The sequence below is a fragment of the Acomys russatus genome, chromosome 12 (assembly GCF_903995435.1).
Source record: "Acomys russatus chromosome 12, mAcoRus1.1, whole genome shotgun sequence".
NCBI classification, from domain to species: Eukaryota; Metazoa; Chordata; class Mammalia; order Rodentia; family Muridae; genus Acomys; species Acomys russatus.
In genome coordinates, this window is record NC_067148.1 from 2,509,508 (window position 1) to 2,536,875 (window position 27,368).

Here is a 27,368-nt window from a genome sequence, read left to right on the forward strand (position 1 = left end):
GTGGTAATATTGATAGATCACACCACAGTTACATTTTTTTTTATTTCTTAAGGCCTTTCCATATTATTTTTCTATATGGACATCCTAATTTTCATTCTCACCAACAGTTTGTAAGGGTTTCCTTCCTGTACATCCTTGTCAATGCTTGTTATCTTGTCTTTTGATAAGCTAGAATAGGGTAGTAATTCCGTTGTGGCTTTACCTGTGTTCTCGGATTAGGGTGTTGGATATTTTCATACATTGATAGCTGCCTTTATGCTCTTTTAACTCTATTCAATGTTTTGGCTTATCTTAAAATCATGTTATTAAGGAATTTGCTTTCAAGTTGTTTGACTTTTTAAAATATATCCTATAGATAGTAGGCCATTATCAAATGTATACATTGAAGATATAGCTAGCATACAGGAACTAGACAAATTCATAGAAAGACAATCAGAGTTATGAAGAAATACTAATTGGAGACATTATAAAAAGTGAAGAAATTTAATTGATAATCTAAAATCGTTTTCTAAAGGAATTCACAGCTGCTGTCGACGTGACGTTGAATGCCTGCTCTCCCACGCCAGGGTCTCAGGGCTTAGACATTGTCCGGAGCAGATGAAGCCTCATGTGGTTGTGTTGCCAGGGTCTCAGGACTTAGACATTATCCGGAGCAGATGAAGCCTCGTGCGGCTGTATTGCCAGGGTCTCAGGACTTAGACATTATCCAGAGCAGATGAAGCCTCGTGCGGCTGTATTGTCAGGCATCTTTGGGCAACAGAGACCATGGGAGGGGCAGGGGGAGCTGGATTTCCTGCTTTGCTTCTGGGCTTGCTCGTGCATCATATCCCACACATATTCCTTTCTGTTCCCGTGCAGATCCCCACTGTAGGCCAGTCAGTGTGTCTGCCCAATTGTCCACTGAAAATTTCAAAACTAGGGGCCAAAATAAACTTTTTAATAAAATGGCTGTCCCACATAGTTCATTATCATGTCAGAAGTCTAATACACAGAACAATAGCTTTACCAATAAATTGTCCCATACATTTAATTCTTTGTAAACACTAATAAGACAGAAAAGGAAGAAATGCTACTAACTAAATAAAAAGGCGATCACTACCTTGACTTCTCTTTTAAAACACTGTAAGAAGTATGAATATATACAAAAATATTGTTTATATACTAGCAAAACAAATTCTAAGGCAGTCTGAACTTGTATCAGGGAAATATCTTGAGATCTTGCTCAAGGAAAAAAACAAAAAGACATTGATGAAGATAATGACTAAACATTATTGGTAAGTGGAGTTGATCACAGCAGTGTGGTGAGTCAAAATAAAACACAGTTGGTTGCGGGAAGAGGGACAGCTAGGAGATGCTTGGTGAGTAAGGTGCTTGCCGCTCAAGTGTGAGGACCTGAGCCTGAATCCCCAAAGCCCACTTCAGTCTTCACATACCAACAGACACCTGTACTCCCAACAGTGCCATGGCAAGATGAGCAATAATAGATTGTGTGTATGTGCCTGTGCTGTTGTTTCGTTGGAGGCAGGCCCTTGGAGCACGGCTGAGGGCAGACAGGACCTAGAATTGTTTTGAGGAAGGAGTGCAAGATTGTTGCCACCAGAGCGCGTCCCATGGACCACCTGTGTCAGTGGTGTGGAGACCTAGCATCTCCTCACTCATTAGCGCACACAAGAGATAAGGTGATGCAGCAAACAAGAGTCAAGGTGCTCATATATTTTCTTTCTGTTTGTTTGCTTTCACTTTTTTAATTATAAAAAAATTTCATATAGTATATTTTGATTATGTTCTTTCCTCACCCCAGATCTTTCCAGATCTTCTCTACCTCTCTGCTCTCCCAATTCATATTCTTTCTCTTTCTTTAAAAATAAAATAAATTTGAATTAAATTAAAAATAAAAGTCAAAACAAATCAATAAAATGCTAATACAACAAAAACTACAAAACTAAACAAAAAAGCACACACACACACGCACACACACACACACACACACACGCACATGCACACACACACATGCACTTTACCTAAATACTGGGCATGAGACATGCCCAAGAGGGTGGTTGATATTCCAGTGTAACTCCATTGGAAAAAAATTGTTTTTTCCTTTCCCAGCTAGTACTAATTACAGGAGCAAGAATTTTGTATTCATTCCCTCTTCTCCATACTGGGATTTTGTTTGTTCTGAGATTATGCTGCCACGGTCTTTGTGGATTCATCCGTGCATCAGTCCTGCAGTATTTGAAATGTGCTTTTCCTTGGAGGTACCCATTACCTCTGGCTTTATCAAATCTTTCCACCTCATCTTTCATATAGATATTTGAGTTTTGAAGGGAGGTGTTTGATGAAGGAATCTCATTTAGATCTGTGTCCTCCAACATCTCTCTCTGCACATTGTGAGTCGGCTTCTATGGTAAGGGCTGAACAATGTATTTATCTATGGGTATGTGTCATTAATAGTCATTTTTTTGCTAAGTTCACTTAGAAAAATGGTAGTAGGATTTCCCTTAGGGCACATGATCTATCCAGTCTTGGGTGCTTTAGCGGTATCAGGTATAGGTTCCATCTCATGAGATGGACCTTAAATGCAAGTTTTAAAAAGTGATTGGTTATTCCCATAATGTCGGTGTCACTATTGCACCAGTATATTTCTCAGGCCAGTTGCTGTTACAGGTTGCAGGGTTTGTATCTGAGTGAGTTGATTCTGATCACAAACAGCATTTCAAAACTTCTCTGCTTCCTAATACTTTTATAATATGCAAATCAATACTTGACTGTCTTCTAAACTGCTCTTTCATTTTGTGGCTGTGTACAAAGCAGCCCAAAAGGATTGTTCAATGAGCATGTTCCCAGTGAAGATTTAGCAAGCCATATTCTGCTTTTTGTTTGAGCTTTTATACACATACCACTTTTTTGGGTTTTTATGTGCCATGTTTTTGTTTTGGTTGACATTTTTAGTGGTCTTGCTTTTTTAAATGGCCCCAGAGCATATTGTGTAATTGCTTCCCAGTGTTTATAAGTTCAAGAAGACTGTGATGCACTCTGTGGAGCACATAGATGCTATTAATGGTTAGTTCCATGCTGTGGAGCACATAGATGCTATTAACGGTTAGTTCCACGCCGTGGAGCACATAGATGCTATTAACGGTTAGTTCCACGCCGTGGAGCACATAGATGCTATTAACGGTTAGTTCCACGCTGGCAAGGAAATAATTAAATAAAGTTTGTTAAAACAAACACATTTTTTTCTTTTGGTAGAAGTGGGAATTGAATTTATGGACTTGTGCGTGCATGCTAAAAAAGGTGCTGCACCAATAAGTTATATGCCCAGCAGAAACACACACTTTTAAAAATGTGTACTGGAAACTACAATGATGGTTCAGCAGGCAAAAGTGTTTGCTGCTCTGGCAGAGGACTGGAATTGGATGTCCAGCATTCATGAAAGTGGGCTCATAACCATTTGTAACACCAACTCCAGAGGATCCACCATATCTTCTGTCCTGCAAGTGCACCAGCACAGGTACAGCATACACACAGACACATATACATGTAAATTTAAAAAAAGTTTAAAAACTCAGAATCTAACCAGAAAAGTCTGTGTGCTAATTCTACACCCGTGTGTCTTACAGAACATAACTAGTGCCAGTAACAAGAGACTTGAAAATAAATATTAAAAGCTGAGGAGTGAGTGAAGGATGAGGAGCATTCCACAGATCTTGTAAACAGTCGATAGACTGGGAAGCCAGGAAAATATTCATCATTAAAGCCTTTATTTCAAGAAAGAAGGCACTGTCTCTGTTTTCAAACATTCTTAAGAGTTTGAAAAAATTTCACTGTATTTGATGAAAACCACTTTTTTTTTTTTTTTACTTCAGTCAGAGCACAATTTCAGGAAATTATGGTGGAAACTTGATTATACTGAATTACCTTTTAACTAAGAACATTTTGATTTGAAATTAATACAGGTTATTCTTTCCTAAAATTTGTATTAAAATTTTGTTGGTGGTATTACTTTTTAGGCAGAATCTTATGATGTAGTTTGGTTGTCCTTAAACTCAAATTTTTCCCACTTTAGCATGCGCCACCCAGAAAGATTAAACAGTGCTGTTCATTGTTGCCACTTCATATATGTATGTAGAACATTTGGTATTTTTTCTTGATTGTTTTTCTAGGGATGAGCCCACTAGAGCTTGTTCTCTGTAGAGCTTTCCATTTTACTCTAATGATGACAGCATACTTTCCCTGCTCCTTAGAGAAAGATAAAGCAATTGTTTTTAGTGCTTTTCTCAGTGGCCCTACCTTCTAAGCAGTTAGTCTGTTTTTAAGTATTCAGTACTTATGCCAAAGTCTAGACTCTTTATCTTCACTAACTATAAAAGCTTTGTGTGTCTTTAGTGTACTACACACTTTGGATCACACAATTATCCTTTTGTTTATAGACTACTTCAGGGCTAGAGAGATGACTCTTCAGAGGAGCTGGGCTTGATTTCCAGCGCACACATGGTAGCTTCCACCAACTGTCTATAGTTCCAGGGGATGCAATGCTCCTGTGAGCACCAGGCCAGCAAATGGCTCACAGAAACACACGCAGGCCAAACAACCATGTGTATAAAAGTTTTCAAAATTCAAACTGTAGTTGAACATTCACATTGTGATAACAAGGTGGGAAAATATGTAATGAGTATGTACTTCATTAATATCTTTAAATTTGTAAAGACATTTTGGTGAAACTATCATTTGTGTGCTGCTGTTTTTTTTTTTTCCTCTTACAAGTTTAATTTGAAATAACAGATTAGAAAAAAGTGAGAAAAAAAAAAAACAGAAAAGTTTGTATACATGTCATTTGTGTTCTTCAAAAGTTAATGTTTTGTCACAGTTTCATTACTGTTGCCTTCCTTTAAATGGTACATTTAAAGTGTTCAAGCTCTTAGTATCTAAAATTGTCAGCATGCATTTCAAACAGTCCAATACAGTTGTCAAAGTCAGGATTTAATGTCAACATAGTACCTTTGCCTGTTTACCATGTAAATCACTGCTGTCTGTCACTGTGGCCGTAGCCACATGTGCTATTTAAACTAAGGAGACAGAGTGGAGACTCTGACCTTCACACGTATTATCTAGGCTTCACGTGTCCCATAGTCCAGCGATGCCTCTATTCTAGAGCACACTTACAGACTGCGTCTGTCACCATAGGCCTGACCTAGACATTGAATCAGCACAGGCCCCCTTCAGAATCCTTCCTATCAAAAAGATCCATGACCGGATCACATTGCCTTTATGCTGCCTCTTGAGCATCCTTTAATTCATGTTTTCTCTCAGAATTAGGAAGCTTTTTAGTCCTTTGTTAGTTTTAGAGTCAAAGGCCAGTTATTTTACAAACTGCTCTTTATCTAGATAGAGTGTATCTTGGAATATTTCAGGATAACTTTAGTTCTGCGCCACCACTGCTGCCTCCTCTGTTGAGTATAACATGTAAAGACCTGTGAAATAATTTTCCCAATTACTCTTACTGTCAGGTTTCTCCATAGTGAAGTTAGAGAAACAGTTTTCCTCCTTTAAGTGTATGTGGACTGGACCTAGAGCCCCTACACATAAGCAGCAGATGTGCAGGATTGTAAACATGTGGGTCCCCTAACAATGGGAGTAGGGCTGTCTCTGACTCCTCCGTCTCTTGCCACTGGAGCCCTTCCCCCTAGCTGGACTGCCTTGTCAGGCCCCAGTGGGCCCCAGCACTTAGTCCAGCTGTGACTTGTGGGGCCTGAGTGGGTTGATACACCTTGGGGGGGCTCCCTTATCTGAGAAAAAGGAGAGGGGAGATGGGAGAAGGGGGCTATGAAGGCAGGACTGGGAGAAGAGGAGGGGGGCTGGGATCAGGCTGTAGAGAGATTAATAAAAAAATGAAAAAAAGTCAGTATCTTTAGAGGAGCTATATTCTTTAAACATATTGTCTCTGATACTCTCAATCCATAAGGTTTAGTATCTGTTGATAATCTTATTTGAAGTAATTATGTGGATTTGGGAAATAACATTTTTCCTTTTTAGATTTTTAAAAATTAGTTTATATCATTGAGATTTCTTGGGAACAGCTTCCCTGTCATATAGAAAAGACACCATCTTGCTGCAGGTGCCCTGCCTTGATGCTCCGGCTCTTACAGTCTTTCTGCCATCTCTTCTTTGACGGTCCCTGAGCTTAGATAAAGAGTTTGTATTGTAGATGTACCAATTGAGGTTGGGCGCCCCATGGTCAGTTGTTCTCTGAATTTGACCCATTGTAGGCTTTTGTTCATTCATTAATTAATTTATATTGATGTTTTAATTTTTTAAATTTTTTATTATTAATTTATTCTTGTTACATCTCAATGGTTATCCCATCCCTTGTGTCCTCCCATTCTTCCCTCCCTCCCATTTTCCCCTTATTCCCCTCCTATATGACTGTTCCTGAGGGGGATTACCTCCCCCTGTATATGCTCATAGGGTATCAAGTCTCTTCTTGGTAACCTGCTGTCCTTCCTCTGAGTGCCACCAGGTCTCCCCCTCCAGGGGACATGGTCAAATGTGAGGCACCAGAGTACGTGAGAAAGTCATATCCCACTCTCCACTCAACTGTGGAGAATGTTCTGACCATTGACTAGATCTGGGTAGGGGTTTAAAGTTTACCGCCTGTATTGTACTTGGCTGGTGCCTTAGTTTGAGCGGGACCCCGGGGCCCAAATCTGCCTATCATAATGTTCTACTTGTAGGTTTCTAGGACCCTCTGGATCCTTCTACTTTGCTATTCTCCCATGCTTCTCTCATTTAGAGTCCCAATAGGATGTCTTCCCCTCTGTCCCAGTCTCCTGGTAAGTGAAGGCTTTGGTGGGACATGCCCCTTGGGCTAGTATGCAGATATAAGTGAGTATATACCATTTAAGTCTTTCTGCTTCTGGGTTAACTCACTCATTATGATCATTTCTAGCTCAATCCATTTGTCCACAAATTTCGGGAATTCCTTGTTTTTAATAGCTGAGTAGTATTCCATAGTGTATATGTCCCACAGTTTCTTTATCCATTCTTCTACTGATGGACACTCCAGATTATCATATATGTCATGCCAATCACTTAGAATAAGGTCTCTTCTTAAATAGTGGGGATTGATACCGTATGAGCATATACAGGGGGAGGAAATCCCCCTCAGGAACAGTCATAGGGGAGGGGAATAAGGGGAAAATGGGAGGGAGGGAAGAATGGGAGGATACAAGGGATGGGATAACCATTGAGATGTAACAAGAATAAATTAATAAAAAAAAAAAAACTCCAGAGCTTTGTGCACACCAGGTAAACTCTCTACCACTGAGCTGTCCCCAGCTCACAAGACTCTTTCATTATCTTCAGTTTGTTACCATTTGTCATGGATGAAATTCACTGTTTCTTCACTTTTCATTTTTGAAAATGAAATGCAGACTGTGTGCCATGTGCCTGCCATTCCATGTGGCATGCGCACAGCTCAGTAGACACGTGGTGAACGAATGAATAAGGACCAAGGGAGAGCTCATGTCTCTATTTTATTTCCAAATCGTGTTAGCATATTATTTACTTAGTCATTTTCACATGTGGGTTCTGTTTACTTTTGACAGTAATGTCTGAAATGTCTGAATATTTATAGTTATCCAAACATTTGCAAGTTGCTTTCTGTGGAAAAAATGGATGGATTGAAAATTTCAAAGTGAAGAGGGAATCTCATGTACAAAAATCAAGTTGGATTCTTCTTTGAGCCTTGATTATAAAGTATGTGATGTCATGTGTACACTGTGAACCTTTTCACAGTGGAGATGGGAGAATACCCAGCAGTTTAAAACATACTTAGTGATAAGCCCTCATTTTTTTCAATTCCTAAGGAGCCACGGAGCTACTTGGATAAATCCTTTTTCCAATCCCTAGAAGTTGCTAATTTTCTTGGCTGATTCCTCTGTTATTATTTTTCTTCTTCTTTTTAAATCTACTTGACACTTAAAATAATTTTCCTTTTCTAGGAAGGTAGACGGCTTCTACTCTGCTAAACATTGTATACCGTAGGATGCTCACTGACTTCTCAGAAAGCTGAGATCATGAATTAGAAATGACTCCAAGAAGATTACTCATCTAAACATTTGTCACACGCTTATCAAGTGTAGTTAATATAGTTTCTCTAAAATCTCTAAATTCTTGGAGATCCACTCTGTATATCCTGGTAGGAGATGTTTTATAATCTACTAGAAAAAGTAGTTGAAATTTCAAACATTCAGAGAATGTTGAGTCATTCACTTAATGACAAAGTTATACAGAGTAAGAAAGATGTGAATAGAAATAGAACCAGGAAGGATCTATATAAATAGCAGTGTAAGGATGAGGGAATTCCTTTTTAGCTGTAACATCACATTTTTTGCATGTTGCACACATTGTTTAGCCATTTCTAAACACATTTCCATTTACGTCATTTGTAAAAACTTCCTAGGCTCACATTCTGGAGAACTGACAGAGCTGTAATGAACAGATGCAGATTCCATGATTGTAATTGGCTTTTACTCTAATTTTCTGGCTCATGCATCATTAATAATTGTGGGGTGTTTGTTGTTGGTTTTTTTTTTTTTCTCATTTGCTTTATAATTCTGAAAAACTCTCTTCCTGAGTAGAAGAACAGTGTTGACTGACTTGTAGGAACCCATGGCATCATGCTGTATAGGTTTACCAACACGTTTATTGAGAACTAGAGTTTTAAGTGTCTTTTTAATATTTACACTGATTTTAAACATTTCAAATTTTTTTAGATTTTAGATTTTTAATTTTTCCTGTGTATTTCCAGAGGACATTGATTTTAAATAGTTCTTCCTTGTTTTGTTGTTCCTATCACTAATAATTTCCTGATTTAAAGTATGTCTTATAATATATAATGTCACAATTCATGTCTTTCTTAAAAGGGAATAATAAATCTTAGTGGGACCTCAAACTCTAACAGAAAATATGTTTTCACATTACTTGTTTTAGTCTGGTAAGTTTTCTAGGCAGACACTCCACCACTGAACTATGCCTTGAGCCTAACTGGTTAGATTTTTCTAACAAAATCATTCAAATAACTATCACATTCTAAAGTAGGGAAAATGTAGGTGAGTCTCTATGGATTTCAAAGGGCCAGATACTTCAACACCATGCATATTGCTTGTACATTTTCACCTGGCATGAAATAAACCTAAGAAAATTCTAATTGGTGAACGACTCCAATGATAATAGTTGTAATTATTCCTTAATTTTTATGTGAATGGAAAATACAATACTTACTAATAAAGGAATAGTTCCTAATTTTTTTGAATTGGATCTTTTCATTCAAGTACTGAAATACAGAGCAAGTATGTGTGTTTGGATATATATCCAACTAAATGGAGACAAACTTAAATAAATTCCACTGTAATCAGGGACAAGGCAGGGATGTCCACTCTCTCCATATCTCTTCATTATACTACTTGAAATCCTACCTAGAGCAATAAGACAACTAAAGGAGATTGAGACGATACAAACCAAAAAGGAAGAAATCAAAGTATCACTATTCACCAGTGATATGATCGTATATATAAGTGACCCAAATAATCCTACCAAAGAACTCCTAGAGCTAATAAACACTTCAATAAGGTGTCTGGATACAAAAATCAACTCAAAAATGTCAGTAGCCCTCCTATATACAAAAGACAAACAAGGTGAAAAAGAAATTAGGGAAACAACAATAGCCATTAAAAAAATGTATCTTGGTTTAACTCTAACCAAGCAAGTGAAAGACTTGTATGAGATAAAAATCTTCAAGTCTCTGAAGAAAGAAATTGAAGAAGCTATTAGAAGATGGAAAGATCAGTTGGATTAACATATTAAAAATGGCCATCTTACTAAAAGCAACCTGTAGATTCATTGAAATTCTCATAAAAATGCCAACACAATTATTTTCAGATCTTGAAAGAAAAGTCTCAACTTTATATAGAAAAACAAAAAGCCCAGAACAGCTAAAATAATCCCATACAATAAAAGATCTTGCAGAGGAATCTCCATCCCTGATCTCAAACTGTACTATAGAGCAATAGTAATGAAAATAAAACTGCTTGCTACTGGCATAGAGAGAGACAGGTGGATCAGTGGAATTGAATCAAAGACCCAGAAGTTAACCCGCACACCTACGGCCACTTGGTCTTTGACAAAGAAGCCAAAACCATACAATGGAAAAAAAGATAGCATCTTCAACAAATGGTGCTGGTCTAACTACTGGTCTACATGTAGAAAAATGCAAATAGATCCCTAATTATCACCCTGAACAAAACAGAAGTTCTGGTAGATTAAAGACTTCAACATAAAACTAGATACACTCAATCTGTTAGAAGAAAACATGGGTCAGAGTTAGTCCCTGCTCTCCACATAACTGTGGAGAGTGTTCTGTCCATTGACTAGACCAGAGTAGAGGTTTTATGTTTACTACTTGTATTGTCCTTGGTTAATGCAATAGTTTGAGCAGACACCCCTGGGCCCTGATTCACCTGTTAGGATGTTCTTCTTGTAGGTTTCTAAGATCTTCTGGATCCTTCTAACTCTGACATGAACTCTGGAGTCCATATTTGATGACCTCTCCTTGGTGGGGAGTCCTGGTGGCACTCAAAGAATAGGCAGGCTACCAAGATGAGACTTGATAGCCTGTGACCATGTAGTGGGAGAGGAGATCCCCCTTGGTCATGGACCTAGGGGAGGGAAAAAGGGTGAAAATGGGAGGGAGGGAGGAACGGGAGGATACAAGTGATGGGATAACATTTGAGTTGTAATCTGAATAAATTAATTAAATAAAAAAAGAAGAAGAGAGCATGAGGAAAATCCTGAATTAATTGGCACAGGAGATAACTTCCTAACCAGAATACCAACAGCTGAAGCTCTAAGATCAACAATTAATCAATGGGACCTCATGAAACTGAAAAGCTTCTGTCAAACAGAACAAAATGACAGCTCAAAGACTAGGAAAGGATCTTCCCCAACCCTACATCTTACAGGGGGCTAATATCAAAATGTATAAAGAAGTCAAGAAACTAAACACCACCGAATCAAATAATCCAGTTAAGAAATGGGGGTACAGAGCTAAACAGAGAATTCTCGACAGAGGAATATTGAATGGCTGAGAAACACCGAAAAAAATGTTCAGCATCCTTAGTCATCAGAGAAATATGCAAATCAAAACAACTCTGAGATTCCATCTTACACTTAGAATGTCTAAGATCAAAAACTCAAGTGACAGCACATGCTGTCAAGGATGTGGAGAAAGGGGAACACTCCTCCATTGCTGGTGAGAGTGCAAAAATGAACAGCCACTATGGAAATCAATCTGGCACTTTCTCAGGAAATTAGGACTAGCTCTACCTCAAGGCCCAGCTATACCACTCCTGGGCATATACCTGAAAGATGCTCTACCATAAAACAAAGACATTGGCTCAATCATATTCATAGTAGCTTTGTCTTAATAGTCAGAATCCATAAACAACCTAGATGTCCCTTAACTGAAGAATGGAATAAGAAACTGTGGTACATTTACACAATGGAACAACACTCAGCTATTAAAAACAAGGAAATCTTGAAATGTGCAGGCAAATAGATGGAACTACAAATGATCATCCTGAGTGAGGTAACTCAGATCCATAAAGACACACATGGTATATTCTCACTAATAAGTGGATATTAGTCACATAATTCAGGATACCCACACTAAAGAAGCTAAATAACAAGGAGGAACATAAGGAGGATGCTTAATTCTCATTCAGAAGGGCAAAAGAATAGAGAGCAAAAGTGCTTGAAGAGAGGGAACAGGACAGTAACCTACCATAGAGGTCCTCTGAAAGACTCCACCCAGCAGGGGCTCAAAGCATATGCTGAGACTCACAGCCAATCTTTGGAGTAGAGAGCAGGGTGACTTAGAAAAGAGTTGAGGGATAGAAAGACCTGAAGGGGACAGGAGCTCCACAAGGAGACTAATGGAGCCAACTAATGTATGCTTATAGGCATCTATTTCTTGAGATTGGGGACATTTTCTTCTATGATTTTGTTGAAAATATCTGGGCCTTGGAACTAGGAATCTTCTCCTTTTTTTGAATCCGATAATTCTTAGGTTTTTGTCTTTTCATGTGTCCTTGATTTCTTGGATGTTTTGTGTCAGGAATTTTTTTTAGCTTTAATATTGTCTTTGACAGATGCATCAATTTCTTCCATTGTGTCTTCTATACCTGACATTCTTTCCTTCATTGCTTGTATTCTGTTGGTGATGCTTACCTCCATATTTTCTGTTTTCTTCCCTAATTTCTCCTTCTCCAGGACTTTCTTACTTGTCTTCATTTCCATCTAGGTCTTAACTGTTTCATTGATTTCCTTCATCTGTTTGTTTGTATTTTCCTCTATTTCTTTATATGATTTGTTCAATTCCTTCACCTGTTTGTATTTTCCTAAATTTTAACAGTGATTTCTGCATTTCTTCTTTGAAGGCCTCAAACAGGTTGATTGTGCCTTCTTGTGTTTCTTTAAGGATTTCCTTTATTCCTAGTATCATTTTCATAAATATAAATTTAGTGTCTTGTGGTTGACTAAGACAACCTGAAGAGGAAATTTCCAGTTTCATTGAAGATTCGGTTGTGTCACGTGATGTTTTTCTAGAAGAGATCTTGTGAGAAGGCATGTGATGTTCTTCTGGGAGCAGACCTGAGAGGGTGCATGATGTTTGGGAGGTATAAATAAAACCAAACAAACAGCGGGAGAAGGCTTTTTGCATTGCTATCTTGCCGTGCAACTGGTCTTTGCTGGTCTTTGCTTTGCATATAGAAGTGTGCCAGAGAACTTCTCATGGTGTTCTGTTTAATTCTGGTTGCTTCTGCCGAATCATGCTGATTGGAAGAACCTTGCAGTTTCTGCTATATTGTGCCACAGCTACAGATTCATGTTACTGTTTGGTGTTTGCTATTAGACTGGACTGCTGGTGTCTTAACAATGCAGAGTGGTATTGGCCCAAGGAGCTATGTCTAAACAGGTCCAAACCCCTTTTTCCTGTTAACATTCTTTCTCCCCTTCCTGCAGTGGGTTAGAAGTGAGGTTGAAGTGTTCAAGAACCCTAAATAAAATAGGTGTACAAAGTCTAAGCCTATAACAACCCCCTAGTCCAAAAACTTCATTTTTGTAAAGTAGAAATGGAAAAAGCTCCAGGAAATGTATAAAAATTAGAGGAATTTCCTTAAAACTGTTCTGTGAACTAGTGCTACAGGAGAAGCTGACTCTTAGCCTTCCTGGTGCAAGTCACTAACTTACTATCCTGCTTTGCCTGCATTCTATGTATCTCTGAAAGTATATAAATATTGCCACCCCAAGCAAAGAGCTCAGACCTGACCACTTATACCTGTTATTAAATACAAATAAATATATCTATTTCCCCCACAGTGTGTATGTGAGTGTGTACTGAATGTGGAGTCAGATGGCAACCTCTGGTGTCATTCCTCCGGTTTTGTGTACTTTTTCTTTGAGACAAGGTCTCTCAATGGTATGACCTGGAGTAGTTAAAGAGGTTAGCTGGCCAGCCTCTGAGCCCAGCTCCCTCATGCTGGCACTATGAACATGTGTTACACATTCAGATTGTTTTCATGTGGATTTTTAACTTGGCTCTTCTTACTTTCACAGAAAGCTCTTTCTCCTTCATAAAGAGCTAAATGAGCAATCTTACTAGCCCCATGCCCAGGTACAGTCATGAATGGATGGCAACTGAATATTACCCTGACTGTCCACCGGTCAAGTATAACTTCAGCAAAAGTCACCTAATGCACAAAGTGCAGATGATTAGCTGCCCTCTGTACAGTGTAAGGACTCTTGGGAAGATCTTAATGATGTATTTGGTTTCTGACTTGTAATTTATACTACATTTTACATGTTATCCTTGATGATGGTTTTCAACAACTTTTTAAAAAAATATATCTTGTTATGATACAAGTTTTAAGCAATAAACTAAAGGACACTCATTTTAAGTGAATGGTTTGTGAAGTTTTTGGTTTCTGCCTTAAAATGTCATGCAGTAGTGGAAACCAATCTCAAAAACAGCTTGTGCTGTCAAACTGACTTCTAAACATTTATGTTTATAATTGTAAATCTGTGCTGCACTTAACTTTGGTGAGAGGAACCTATTTTTGGCAGCCTGTAGGGGCAGATGAAGAGACACATAACTGACCACGTGCTAAGTGTAAATAATTGCAAGTGCTCAGCCATGGAGGACTTGTCTCTATCCATTTCCCCCATGAAAGGCTCAGGAAACACAGTGCCAGAGGACTGAGAATGAGAGCTGTGAACAGATAGCTTCTTGGCAACACATGGATGATGTGCATGTCAACTCATAGCAGTATGGTTACCTATACAAGACATGCACAAGATCGAGCCAGTCTAAATTCCAGGAGACTGGTGGAGGGGATATACTCTTAGCTGAGTAAACCTTGGCTTTAGTAACTGATGCTGAGGTAGAGAAAATTACTCTTCTGTGGGAAGTAGCTGTTGGTAGGCTGTCCATGCTCCAGCGGATGGACCCACACCTGTGGCAGTGCAATATTCTGAAAATGACTCTTACATTCTAAGAGACTAGGAGTTTTGCTGAATGTCACAACTAAAGTACTTAATAGTTAACCTTGCAATCACTTAAGATCTAAAACTGTTGGCCTCCTCCGTTGTACAACTATTCAACCTGCCTTTAAGAGAACAGTGTAGCAACCAGCCTTACTTGCCTTGGCTTTCCCATGTAATCAAGTCTTACAACCTTAACTAATACATAGCTTCAATTTGAAGGAATATTCTCTTCTATGCCCCTGACCCAGGATAATGCAAATATAGAAGTTGAACATTAACTTCCTAAAATATACCATAAAGGTTAAAAATGGTCATTTATAGTTATTGGGTGATAAACAATATTTGTTATCTGGATCAGTTGGAGCCAGTTACTTAATCCCTTGTAAAAGTCAGTTAAAGACTTTGTAAAACATCTCTTTCACTTCCCATGTGATGCTATTTATTCTGGACAATAAATGGGAAAGACAGCCATAATTCTCACATGCACAGTACATATAATATATACACCTACATACAGGGAGGGATAGACACACACAGACACAGGGACCAACAGATTCACAAGACAGCCTTCAGGTAGGCATAGATTCAGACTCAGACAACAGAGAACAGAAGACCCTGGGAGCACAGAAAAACAGCAAACAAAGAAATCCATAAACATTTGTATAAACGTTATTTCCCCCACCTGGAAGGGACAGGAGCTCCACAAGGAGTCCAATGGATCCAACTAATCTGAGATGTGGGGGTGGGATGGCGAAGAGACTAATACACCAACCAAGCACTATGCATGGAGAGAACCTAGATCCCCTGCTCAGATGTGGTCGGTAGGTCAATAGGCCTAAAATATGGGCTCTGACATAGACCCTGTTGCCCCTTGCTGATCACTTCCCCATGGTGGGGTGCCAATCTAGCCCACAGAGGAAGAGGATACAGGCAGTCCAGATTAGAATTAATAAACTATGGTCAGATGTTAGGGGAGGAGGGCTTACCCTTTCTGAGGACTAGGTGAAGGGAGAGAGGGGAGAGCAGGGAAGGAACGGGGGAGGAGTGGAAAGAAAGAGTGGAGAGGAGGAATGGAGCTACAATTGAGATGTGAACTGAATAAATTGGCTTTTGATTTTGTTTTTACATGTACATTTATATTATTGCACATATATATCATAGACTACTTATAGCAACAAGAACCATGACACAATCAGGAATTATATAAATGTTACATTCTTAGTGCTTTGGCTATTTGTATTTGACAGCCTTGAAGAAAACATCTTTCCTATCTTGGAGCATCTAAAATTCGGAGTGTAAATCAGTCTCCATTAGGTCTTGTCATTATCAACTTAAAACATCTATCTAGACCTAAAAACATCTTAACTCCTAAACAACTAAGCTTCATTGTAAAACTAAGCTACCTGGCCTTCAACCTCATCAGAGACTTGAGAAGGAATAAACTTGATTACCTGAGTATTCCAGGAGTGCAGCTTAGTATCTCTCCAAATGAGAAATGACAGAGACAGTTTTCTACCTGAGTAGTCACCCAAAACTCTCTATTATGTTGGAGCATCTTCCTCAGCTTTCTGGCCCAATATATCTGACAGACATATATGTGTGAGGCAGGAGCTACTGAGGACTTGCTTACCCTGTCTTAGAAGAGTTTGGCCCTCTATTCTGCCTGCATGCAAGCTTGCTCTTCTTTGGGCAGAATCCTGTCTGTGGTAGAAATGAGGACATTTTGCCAGTGGCTTGTTTGCCACATTTGAAGCCATCTCCATAAGGAGGTTCTTTGATGCTCATCATCCTCTGTGAGGTCGGCTGGGTGTTGCCAGGAGTTAACCTGCCTCATTGTCAGTGAATCTTCAAAATAATAAAAAAACATTTTAAATGCCATATTCTGCATGTAGCTGAGGTTTTTGAAGACCTTATCTAACTATCCTACCTTGTCTTTATATAGAATCATATCTATCTGCTGCACCTAAGATGTATATTCTTGTGATAAAAGGAGACTAGTGATTGACACGGCCATGATTTGTTCAGGCAGCAATTAACTTGTATAACTTATTTATCCTAAACCTCTTGCACTAGCACTTGCAAAGTATTGGAAGTAAACCTTGTATTATAATTGAGTTATATGGGTACAATACCTCATATATATGTATGTGAAGAGTAAACTTACATTTGAATTCTATGCCACTGTATCTAGAATTAAACTTATTTTGCATCTTTATACAAAATTCTATACCAGTGAATTAAAAATAACCTTATGAGTGACAATTGAGGCATTAAGTTGAGGAGTAGATTTACTAATCTACTTTTTGTTCTATCTTCCCTATATATTTCTATGTTCCCCCTTCTTTCTTTACAACCCCTATCTCCAAACCTAAGGATGTAAGATAAGGGAAAAGAGAGTCATCACTGAGTCTAACCTCTTTTCTTTCTAAATAAGACCAATAATAACTTGTAACCAACTCCCATTAATAATAACCCTCTATAGCCCAAGAGAGCAACCAAAAACCTACCTGATCCCCCTAAAAGGAAATGGGGAGTCATTCTCTTGAGATTTCTTCTGGCTGATTTGGGACGAATAATACCTAGTAGGGCCCCAAATAAAGCTGGGGAAATGGGTAAACAAGCTAGGAATCGCATTTGTGGTGTGAATAAAAAATTTTTTAAAGTACATATTTCATAGATGTCAGGCCAAGGGTGTCACTTTTGTTAAAACCTATAGGCATTTGAAGCAGTAAGTTTAAATATTGAAGGTCCTGAGGCGTTCTAGATGGAAGTCACTTTGTTGAGTTATGTCAGCTTGGATTATGGAATATATATTGTAAAATAATTATTTTTGTTTATTATACTTTGTTATTTTTTATTTGTATAAGTATATTTGTATGAAATTATGTTTATATTATATGTTTTTACTTTATTCTTTATTTTTTATTATTTTTAATTGTTTTATCATTTTATTTATTTTTTCACATTATCGCAGTAAAGAATAGATGCTGTGCAACATGTAAAAGTCACTTTATTAAAGCTGACTTAATTGATGGAATTAGAAAGTAACAACATTATTAACTCTCTGCGCTGTGAGAGAGAGAGATCGGTGTTTTTAAAAAGTTGATAATGGCCAAGGGGGCCCTCCTCCCCCACTATATGGTCACAGTCTCTCAAGACTCATCTTGGTAGCCTGCTTATTCTTTCTCTGAGTGCCACCAGGCCTCCCCACCAAGGGGAGGTGGTCAAATATGGAGCACCAGAGTTCGTGTCAGAGTCAGTCCCCGCTCTCCACACAACTGTGGAGAGTGTTGGTCATAGACCTAGGGGAGGGGAATAGGGTGAAAGCGAGAGGGAGGGAGGGAGGGAGGAAAGTGATGAGATGGCAATTAAGTTGTAATCTGAATAAATTAATAAAATTTTTTAAAAATTCAAAAAAAAGTTAAAAATGGGGAATGAGAAGAGTCAGCCTTCACTATTTATAGGTTTTCCTTACAGTGTTGGGGTCATTTTGAACCCGGGGCTTTCAGACTTAGGGCCTAAAGCCTTACCAATTGAACTATCTGAGCTTTGTGCTTGTGCGTGTGTGTGTCTGTGTGTGTGTGTGTGTGTGTGTGTGTGTGTGTGTGTGTGTGTGTGTGTTGGTGTCATTTGAAAAGGGTACTCAACTGATTTAAGCAATCACACCTAGGTTTTTTAAAAGAGATTTTACTCTTTTTTCTCATGATCTTTACAATTTGCACATGATGTCTGAGTTACCTCTTTTTCTTTATTGACTACTTAATTGATTCTCACATAACTACAGTAATCAACAGTCTTCACTGTAATACTTCCTTCCTGTTCTGTCAGTCAAGGACTTGAAAACAGTAAACTATAGCGACAGAAAAGAGGCAGGTGCCAGTAAAGTTAATGTTGAGATAAAGAATAAGGCTATGATGCACCCAGCAGGATGTTGGCGTCAGCAGCTGGATGGCTTTTTCTGTCTGGAGCAGACTCAGAGAGGTGGATGCTTCACAGCAGTTAAACTTAACATATATTTTGTTTCTATTGTTACTTGTAACAGTGTTTTATAGAAAATGATATTTTGTCCAGGGGCCTTTTCAGAGAATTGAATTGGGGAAGGTGTGGACAGGTTACATCAATAAAGGCTTTTTCAAGAGCCTGTTGTGTAGTTCACTAATATAATCCAATTGCATATTAAAATGACTGGCATGCTAATAAATGACTGTGCTGAAGGCAGTTGATATTTACATGACTACTACTGCATACCAAGCACTGTTACAAGACTTTGTATAGACTTGCTAATTGATTTATTTATTGATTAATTCATTGGCACACTCATTTTCAGGTGAGAAATTTGATGAACAGAAGGTGGTTGGTTGATTTTCCTAAGGTCTCAAAACTATGAAACCAATGTATAAACTGAAGTCAGCTAGCCTCAGTCTAGCTCTTAACTATTAGGTATTTGTTTACATACTGATGAAAGAATGAACGAATCTACAAATTGTCGAGAGTAAAGCATTGCGAGCAGGTAGAAAAGACTTCATGGTGCTAGTTGAGCAACAGATGTCAGGTGAAGAGCTAGGAATAAGAGTACCAAGGTTGGAGCTCAAGATTGGGTACAGAAAATGATGTCATGAGATCAGCAGTTTATTAAACAATTGACTTTCCTTGTAAATCTCTTTTCTTCTCTCCTTGGAAACAAGTTACAAGAGGCACACCTACTGTGTTCAAAGTGCATTTTCTCATAAGAAAATCATTTCACCCACACCCATACATGTATACATATATATTTATATGTCATCATATGCACACACAGCAATGATGTGATTTTTAGCAGCTGTTTTAAAATTAAAAGATCAGAAACATGTTGTAACCATGTTTGTTTTATAGTTTGTTGATGTGTTTATAGAAGAAACCTTAAAATATGTAAACATTAAATCACAGTTTATTAGAATACAAAGTGTGTATGTATATATGTGTGTTAGAAATAACACCTTTTACATTATTTTTACGTTCAGTGACACAAGTTTTCTCCTTGACTACTGTTGACGTAACTCAGTGCAGTTGGGATGTTGCAGTTTTGAATATCACTACTTTCCTGGTATTCAAACATCATACACAAAAAAGACTTGCACATCTCTCTTAGAGTTAGCAGTTGTACTTTATGTGTATTTATTACTGTTGTTTGAATGATTATAGTCTGTACCATTTGCTCATGTTTTTGACCATTTATTCCATTTAGCTTAAAATTCTCAGTAAGCTATGGTTTGAGAACACAAAGTTTAGCATAGACATTGTCCTCTAACTAAGCAGAAAGAGAGTATTCAAAATAGATTTCATATCTTTGCTAAACAATTCCACTGGAGAATCTTTTAAAAAAAACTGAATATGTTGTAAATCTGTTAAAGTTAAAATACTTGAGAGAGTTAATGCAGAGCTGAGCAGCTGACGGGGTATAACGAGGTCGCCATGTCATCACCAGCCATTTGCTTTTTCAGTTGTCTTGCTTTCATGAAAAAATAATTTGTATTCAAAATGTGCACATATGATATTCACAGGTGATCCTAGTTCTGATACATTTTGCCTCTGCATTTTTAGAAATTATAATATCTATAATCCATCTAAAGAATCTCCAAAAAATTCCTCCAGATGAATGAGGCATTTTCACTTGGCTCTAATCACAATCTGTAAAGGTCCTGAATCTTTCAAGCAGATCAGAATAAATCTGTGCTGCGTTCTAGAAAAAAAGATCCCAGATTTCAGACAATATGTAAATTGGGGTATATTAATATGTTTACCATAATTTTCATTCAGATTGAGGAGCATCATATGTGTTCATTATAAAGGTAATCCATGTTTATGTTGTAGTGTTCACATCCCACAGAAAGGCTTGGCTATGGAAAGTTAAATAGGGATCAGCTATGGAGTGGTGGCACTGCCTTCAATCCCTGCACTCCTGTGACAGAGGCAGGCAGTTCTCTGTGAGTTCAAGGCCAACCTGGCTACAGAGGTAGCTCCAGAATAGCCAGAGCTGTTACACAGAGAAACCCTATCTCAAAAAAGTCTCTTGTTCTCCTACAACTTCTCCTATTGCACAAACATTTTCTATGCATTTGCAACTTCTGGTAAACAGAAGGCACTAAATGTTATTAACTCAACTGTGATCAAAGTGTCCTTTACAAGGATCTTCTCTAGTGATTGCTGACAGTTAAGTGGCCAATTATAGAAAAGCTTTTAGACAAATGTGCCTTTTCTGGCCCAGTTTAATCATTCAGAAAACTAAGTTATTATCTACCATGAAAACAATCATTAAGTAGCTGTTCGCCTCAGTCATAATTTCTTTAGATGTCATTAAATAAAAAAGTATGCTCTTCTGATCTATGGACCATGTTCCCCTATCCTAAGGCATATGATTTTAGCTCTTATAGCAAGACTTCCTCATATCTGATAACAGCTATGAAAAATAGTTTTGAATAAGGAAAAGTTAACTCATGCACATTGGAACTAACAACACTTATCTATTAAAAGACATAAAAGGATTAAAAGGCTAGCCACTATGAAGAGGTATTCATAACATATCACTAGCGATGAATTAGTGTCCACAACATTTAAAGACTCCTTAAGAAAAAGAAAAACAGCAGGGCTCTGTGGCTCACACCTGTTATCCCAGCACTCAGGGAGGCAGAAGCAGGTGAGTTCCAGGCTAACCTGGTCTACAAAGCAAGCCCAGGACAGCCAAGGCTACACAGAGAAACCCTGTCTCAGAAAAGGAAGGAAGGAAGGAAGGAAGGAAGGAAGGAAGGAAGGAAGGAAGGAAAAGACAACACTACAGGAAAGTTTGCAAGAAAAATGAGCAGTTCACTAGAACTGGATATGCTAGGAAAAACTGAAAATTCACTAAATGTCCACCAACAGAAAGGATAAGTACACGGGAATGCTTTAACATTAGAAAGCTATGCACCAAAATTAAAGCCCACAAATTATTGCTGTACATGTCTTAGCAATGTCATATTGAATAAAAGTGACTATTCTTTCCTTAATACCAAATGCATAATGCTCAAAAGTAACAATAAGTCCATTAGAGATGTAACTTTCTATGACATAACCCTGAAGAAAATCACAAAAACAAACTTTTAAAAACTGAGAAAAGGGCTGAGCGTGGTGGCGCATGCCTTTAATCCCAGCACTCAGGAGGCAGAGGCAGGTGGATCTCTGTGAGTTGGAGGCCAGCCTGGTCTACAAAGTGAGTCCAGGACAGCCAAGGCTACACAGAGAGACCCTGTCTCGAAAAACAAAAACAAACAAAAACTGAGAAAAGTAGTCATCTCTGTGGGACAGAAGAAAGGTTCAAGAATAAGGAAGTATTTAAGGATTCCACAGTCAGGTTTTTCCACCTTAAACTGAGTCGTGTTGTATAAATATCCCTTTTATTACTCTTTACTTAGTTTAATATTTCAAGAGTAATTATATAAAAGAAATATGTAAACTTAACATGATAATTAAACTTGTATAATTAATTATAAGGCCTAAAGTGGTTTATAAAATATGGGGGTTTTCTCCTCTGAGACACTAGATCATAGAGAACAAGCTGGAAAGGCAGACCTCGTTACATAAGCATGTGGCTGCTTCCAGAGTAAAAAACACTAAACTTTTATTTAACCCATCAATTTTTCTTTGGCAGCATTCCTTGATATTCTTTCACTTACTGATTTTTCTCAAACAACATCAACACTTGCACATTTTGTATAAGAAGTGCTATGTACGGTTTAAGTGATTTTTAACAAAATATTTGGAGCCCGCCCTTGTGAAATTCTGATGTGTGCAAAAGTGAGCGCTGTTATTGACATGTTCTTAGACTGCTGAGTAAAGCTGCTCTGTCCCTGGGATCAGATGGGCCGCCTGCAACTGTTTGTCATTTGCTTGGTTTGAGAACACCAGTAGTAATTGTAAACTTAGGAATGTGTGACAAGCTAGCAGCCAGCTGTGCTCAGCCTGACTTTTTCCAGGTGTTACAATAAATATGATCATTTGGGTTACTTGTAACTCAACAAAGTGTTTCGTGATTCATTAGATTAAAACCCATTTGTAAAGTTTTTGGAGCAGATAATGTTATAGTCACTAAAAATGAAAACTATATACCCAAAATATATATGGTATTATTACTTATCATATTAGTTTTTTCATAATACACAATGGATTGTAACACTACATAGTTTTTTTTAAATATTATTTTTGTACAAAGAATACCAGTACCCACCGACTGGTTTGTTATTTTAATAACTAAAAATATTTTAAATTCAGAATTCAACTTCCTAACAATGAACCAAATCCCAAGCTGGGCTTACGTTATCTTGGTACTGTCTTTGAAACATGCATATATTGATAATATCATGTTAGTAATACAATTTGATGCCAACACTGTTGGCAAGTGTTACCACAAGAGATGTGGGTGCCTCAGTCTTGCCTTAAACAAATCAGTAATTCTTTTAATTTCCTTGTGTAGGAAAAAAAACAGTCCATTTTCATTTTATTATTAAATTATCATGTGTCTGAGTTTTTACATACAGGGTCAACAGGCAACGTGGAATGGAATATGTGTCTTAAACAGCCTTGTCGTCCTCGAAGCAAGTCAACTCAGGAACAGTGGATCTGGTCATGGGATCTGGTAGAAAATATTAGTAGGCCCCTTATTCCTTTCAGCACCCATGTTATTACCTTCTAACCTGAAAATCCAGATTGAAACCCACAGTAAACAGGATCCAGGCATGAAATAAAGGACAGGGGTTGTAAGACTGAGACCTCTAGAGAGATCTCTAGTCTATCCCCGGAAGCCCCACTGAGAGACGGAGTCCGTTGTCGATGCAAATGCATAGGAATAGGAATTTATTGAGCCATTGCGATGGGGTCTGTCCAGCTCTTTCAAGCTGCAGACCCCGAGAAACAGAGGCACAGGCTTTTTATAGGTTTTAGACAAAGAAATGAGTTTTACAGTATGTGATTGGTTGGCATTTGGGCAGAAAAGCTGCAAGCAGGGAGTTACAAGTCTTGGCGTTTGGTGGTTGGATAATGGTGGAGGGGCAAGCTGACCTATGGGAAAGATTGGTTGAAGTAGTCACAGGGGGCGTTTAGGAACTTTTTTAGTTGGGGAGGGGTAGTGGAAATTTTAAACACAGCTGGTTGTCCTTGAGTCCAGCTGGACTCTGAGCACAGACTGAGACCTTGAGTCAAGTTGGACTCTTCAAGGTTTTTCCTGTTCCTGCCACACACACACAGTGATCTGATATCTGTCTGTCCTTGGTTCAAGCTGGACCCCCTAGAAATGTACATGCTTTGGCCTTAATGGGGGTCTTTAAGGGAGGACTGAGTAGGCTGACTTTTACATTTTCCCAGACTTTGGCTTTGATGGGGGTCCTTTAAGGGGGCTGGTTCCTTCAAGGTGAAATGGAAAAGAAGATTCATTCCCACTTTTCCAGAAAAAAAAAAAGTGTTGTACTGGTGGTTTGTGTCAACTTCACACAAGCTAGAGTCATCAGGGAGGACAGAAGCCCAGTTGAAGAAATGTCTCCATTAGATCCAGCTGTCAGGCATTTTCTTAATTAGTGACCAATGGGGGAAGGCCTAGCCCATTGTGTGTGGTGCCATTCCTTGGCTGGTAGTCCTGGGTTTTATAAGAAAGCAAGCAAGCAAGCCAGTAAGCAGCACCATCCATGGCTACACATCAGCTTCTGCCTGCAAGTTCCTGCCCTGTTTGATTTCCTGTCCTGACTCCCTGTGGTGCTAACAGCAATGTAGAAGTGTAAGCCAAGTAAGCCCTTTCCTCTCCAACTTGTTCTTTGCTCATGTTGTTTTGTTGTAGCAATAGAATCCCTGACTAAGATAAGAGTGAAATCTCATAAAGGATCAAATTTCTGCACATCAATTGAGCCTCATCAACCCGTAGTGAGACACACTGATGTGGCCAGTGCTCTTCTTGAAGAAGGCACGCCATGTGGTTAGGTAGAGCTGAGGGCCAGGTGTCACACTCGTCTCTGCTGCGCCCTGGTTATATGGCTGCCCTTTGTGAAACTGTACCAGTACCACACAGATGGCTTTTTGAAGTCAAATATAAGGGTCTATTGGTTAACATCCAATTCCAGACTTGACAAAACAGTCCTTACCTGTTTCCATTCAATTTAAAAATGTCCATTTGAAACAAGAACCAGCTTCACACTCCAATCTACATTAGATTTTGGAAGTTGACACTAAGGTTTGGAAGCTTGGACTAATATTCTGAAATGTTCAGACACTGCCTCGGTGGATTTCAGAGGGATGCTTGGCACAGAAGATATATGAACTATTCACAATGCACTATCTCTCTTCGTTCATATCAATGCTTGGTACCAGTTCCAGCTTTATGGAATTGGAGAGAGGAGTCTCTACTCACGGTACATACCAACACGCATCTATACATACCGTATGTATATATGTAACCATCAGGTTAAGTGTTATGCCCTGAGAAGTGGGTGTGGAGAGCTAGGAGAAGGCAGAGAGTACAATATCACACTATAAAATTTATTGCATCAGACATTATTGTATCTGCTATACTCAGAATTCAACACTGATCCTGTTATTGAACACAGACTTATCTTAAGTAAGTCTGCCTTTATTTATTTAGTTTTAATTTTGAAATCACGTGTGTGTGTGTGTGTGTGTGTGTGTGTGTCCGTCCAAGGCACTGCATGTATGGAGATTTTAAATGAGAGTGCAGTGAAACCCTCAAACTGGACCACTCCATGGGTAGAAAGAGAAGTTTATTGGAGACCAAACTGCCCAGGCTGTATCTTAGGGTAGGGGCACAGAAAGGAGCAAAATGGCAGAGAAGGAAGCAGATTTTATATGGCAGTCAACAAGGTGGGATCTTTGAGCTGATACAGGCTGTTCAGAATAACTGGCAACTAGATGCCCTTGCCCAAGGTAGCTGACCTTCGGCGTGGATTAAGAGATGTTCCTGGTAAATGGCCATATCATGAGCTCTGCTCTTCTGGTGAGCAGGCACCTGCCTTCAGGCGTGTTTCCTCAGTAAGAATCCTGTTTACCCATCCAAAGTCCTTCTAGTCAGGACATTGTCCCCAGCACTGCAATTTTGGGGGCTGCTTTAGGCCTAATATCCAGCCTTTTGTTGACGATAATGGAGAATGATAGTGTCTGGCTGCTTCCAGATTATTGGGGGTTTAGAAAGCAGGTCCAAAGCAGGGGCTCAGGCCAGAATATGACGGCAGGAGGAGACCTTGTAAGTGTTACAGCCAAGAGGAAAAAATATTCTGGCGGTTGGAGACAACGAGTATCACAAAGTCACACAGCACAACAAACCTCATACAAGAGAGTTACTTGGAGGAGGTTGGCTGCCTCTGCTCCAGTGGCAAGCAGCAAAAATGGGGCAGATTTTATGTGGTGTTGCCTGGGGTGGGGGTGGGGCTGGAGTTTTGCAGGGTGACACAGGATTGAAGGGATTGTGTGGCCTGATTTGTGGGCAAGATCAGGGTGAGATTTTTGTGGCCTGATCTTGGCCTGGCCACTCTCCTGTCTGGGAGAGTGTGGGTGGGGCCTAGTAGCTCACATCTCAAGAGACTTACAGGCCTGAGGAAATTCCTTCCAGAAGCATCTGGTTTACTGACTGTCAGCTTGTTTTACTAATTCTCTCCTGAAGGAACCAGAAGATACAAGGAGCAGTCATCATTATGAGAAGAGGGAGCATTGGGCCAATGAGGTGTAGAAGCCAGGCCCCAGAGAGAACTGGAGGCTCAACCTTGCATTGGAGTCAGTTTGTAAACCATTTGTTTAAGTTTCTAATTCTCTCTTACACTTGGCAGACTGGTTCACATGGTAGCAGCATTCTTCACTGAGGAAGAGGCAAGTGCTCACTGATCTTGGAGTAGCTGAAGGGCTGAGATTGATTCATGGCTGGTCTCTGCCAGCTGAGTGGAAATCTGCTTGGAGAGATGTAGCTCAGGGACTGAAGGTAAAATTAAGGGGCTGAGGGGGATCTTTATCTTGACATTTCCAGGCCTGTCACACTGCTTGGGAGGTCAGGAAGACAATGATAGCTTCCATGAGGAAGGGGAGAAAGGTCTTCTCAGGCATAGGCGCCAGGTGGGAGAGCTGACGCTGTTGGCTGACAGGAATACTTCTCGGGCAAGGGATATGAGAGGACTGATGGAGCCAAGTCACAACTCCCAAAAGGTTAAGAATTTTTGAAGTTAACAAAAGGAAAGGAAAATTTTAGATAGATCATCAGGACCACCGTCTGTAACTTGCACTGAAATCCACACTGTAGAGCTAGGTGTTAATAAATGTCTATGAATAGCTCAAGCAGCCTCACACCTTTGAGCCACAGCAAAAATAAATCCTGAAATGTTATTGACATGCTAGAAGCATGAACATTCATCTGTAATGAGACAGAAATTTCCTGACAGGGAAGAGAACAAAGGAGGAGAGTTTGAGGTCCAGAAGCTGGTTCTGGGACAGACGTGTGAACACTTTGCTTTGTCCCGCTGTCCTCTTCTTAAGGGGACTGGGTATGTATAGGTGCACAGAAGTGTGTTCTGCACCTGTAAAGTCTATATTTAGAAAAGAAAAACAACCAAAGGAAATTTAGACCTTTTGAGCCTGTGACTATTATAATTTTAATTATTTTTAAAAGCTATTCAGTGCTTATAACTGTTACCATGACTAGATTAATAATGTATCAGAACTCCACTGATTAATGTTAAACTTTGAACTTTGAAGTTTTAACATCATATCTA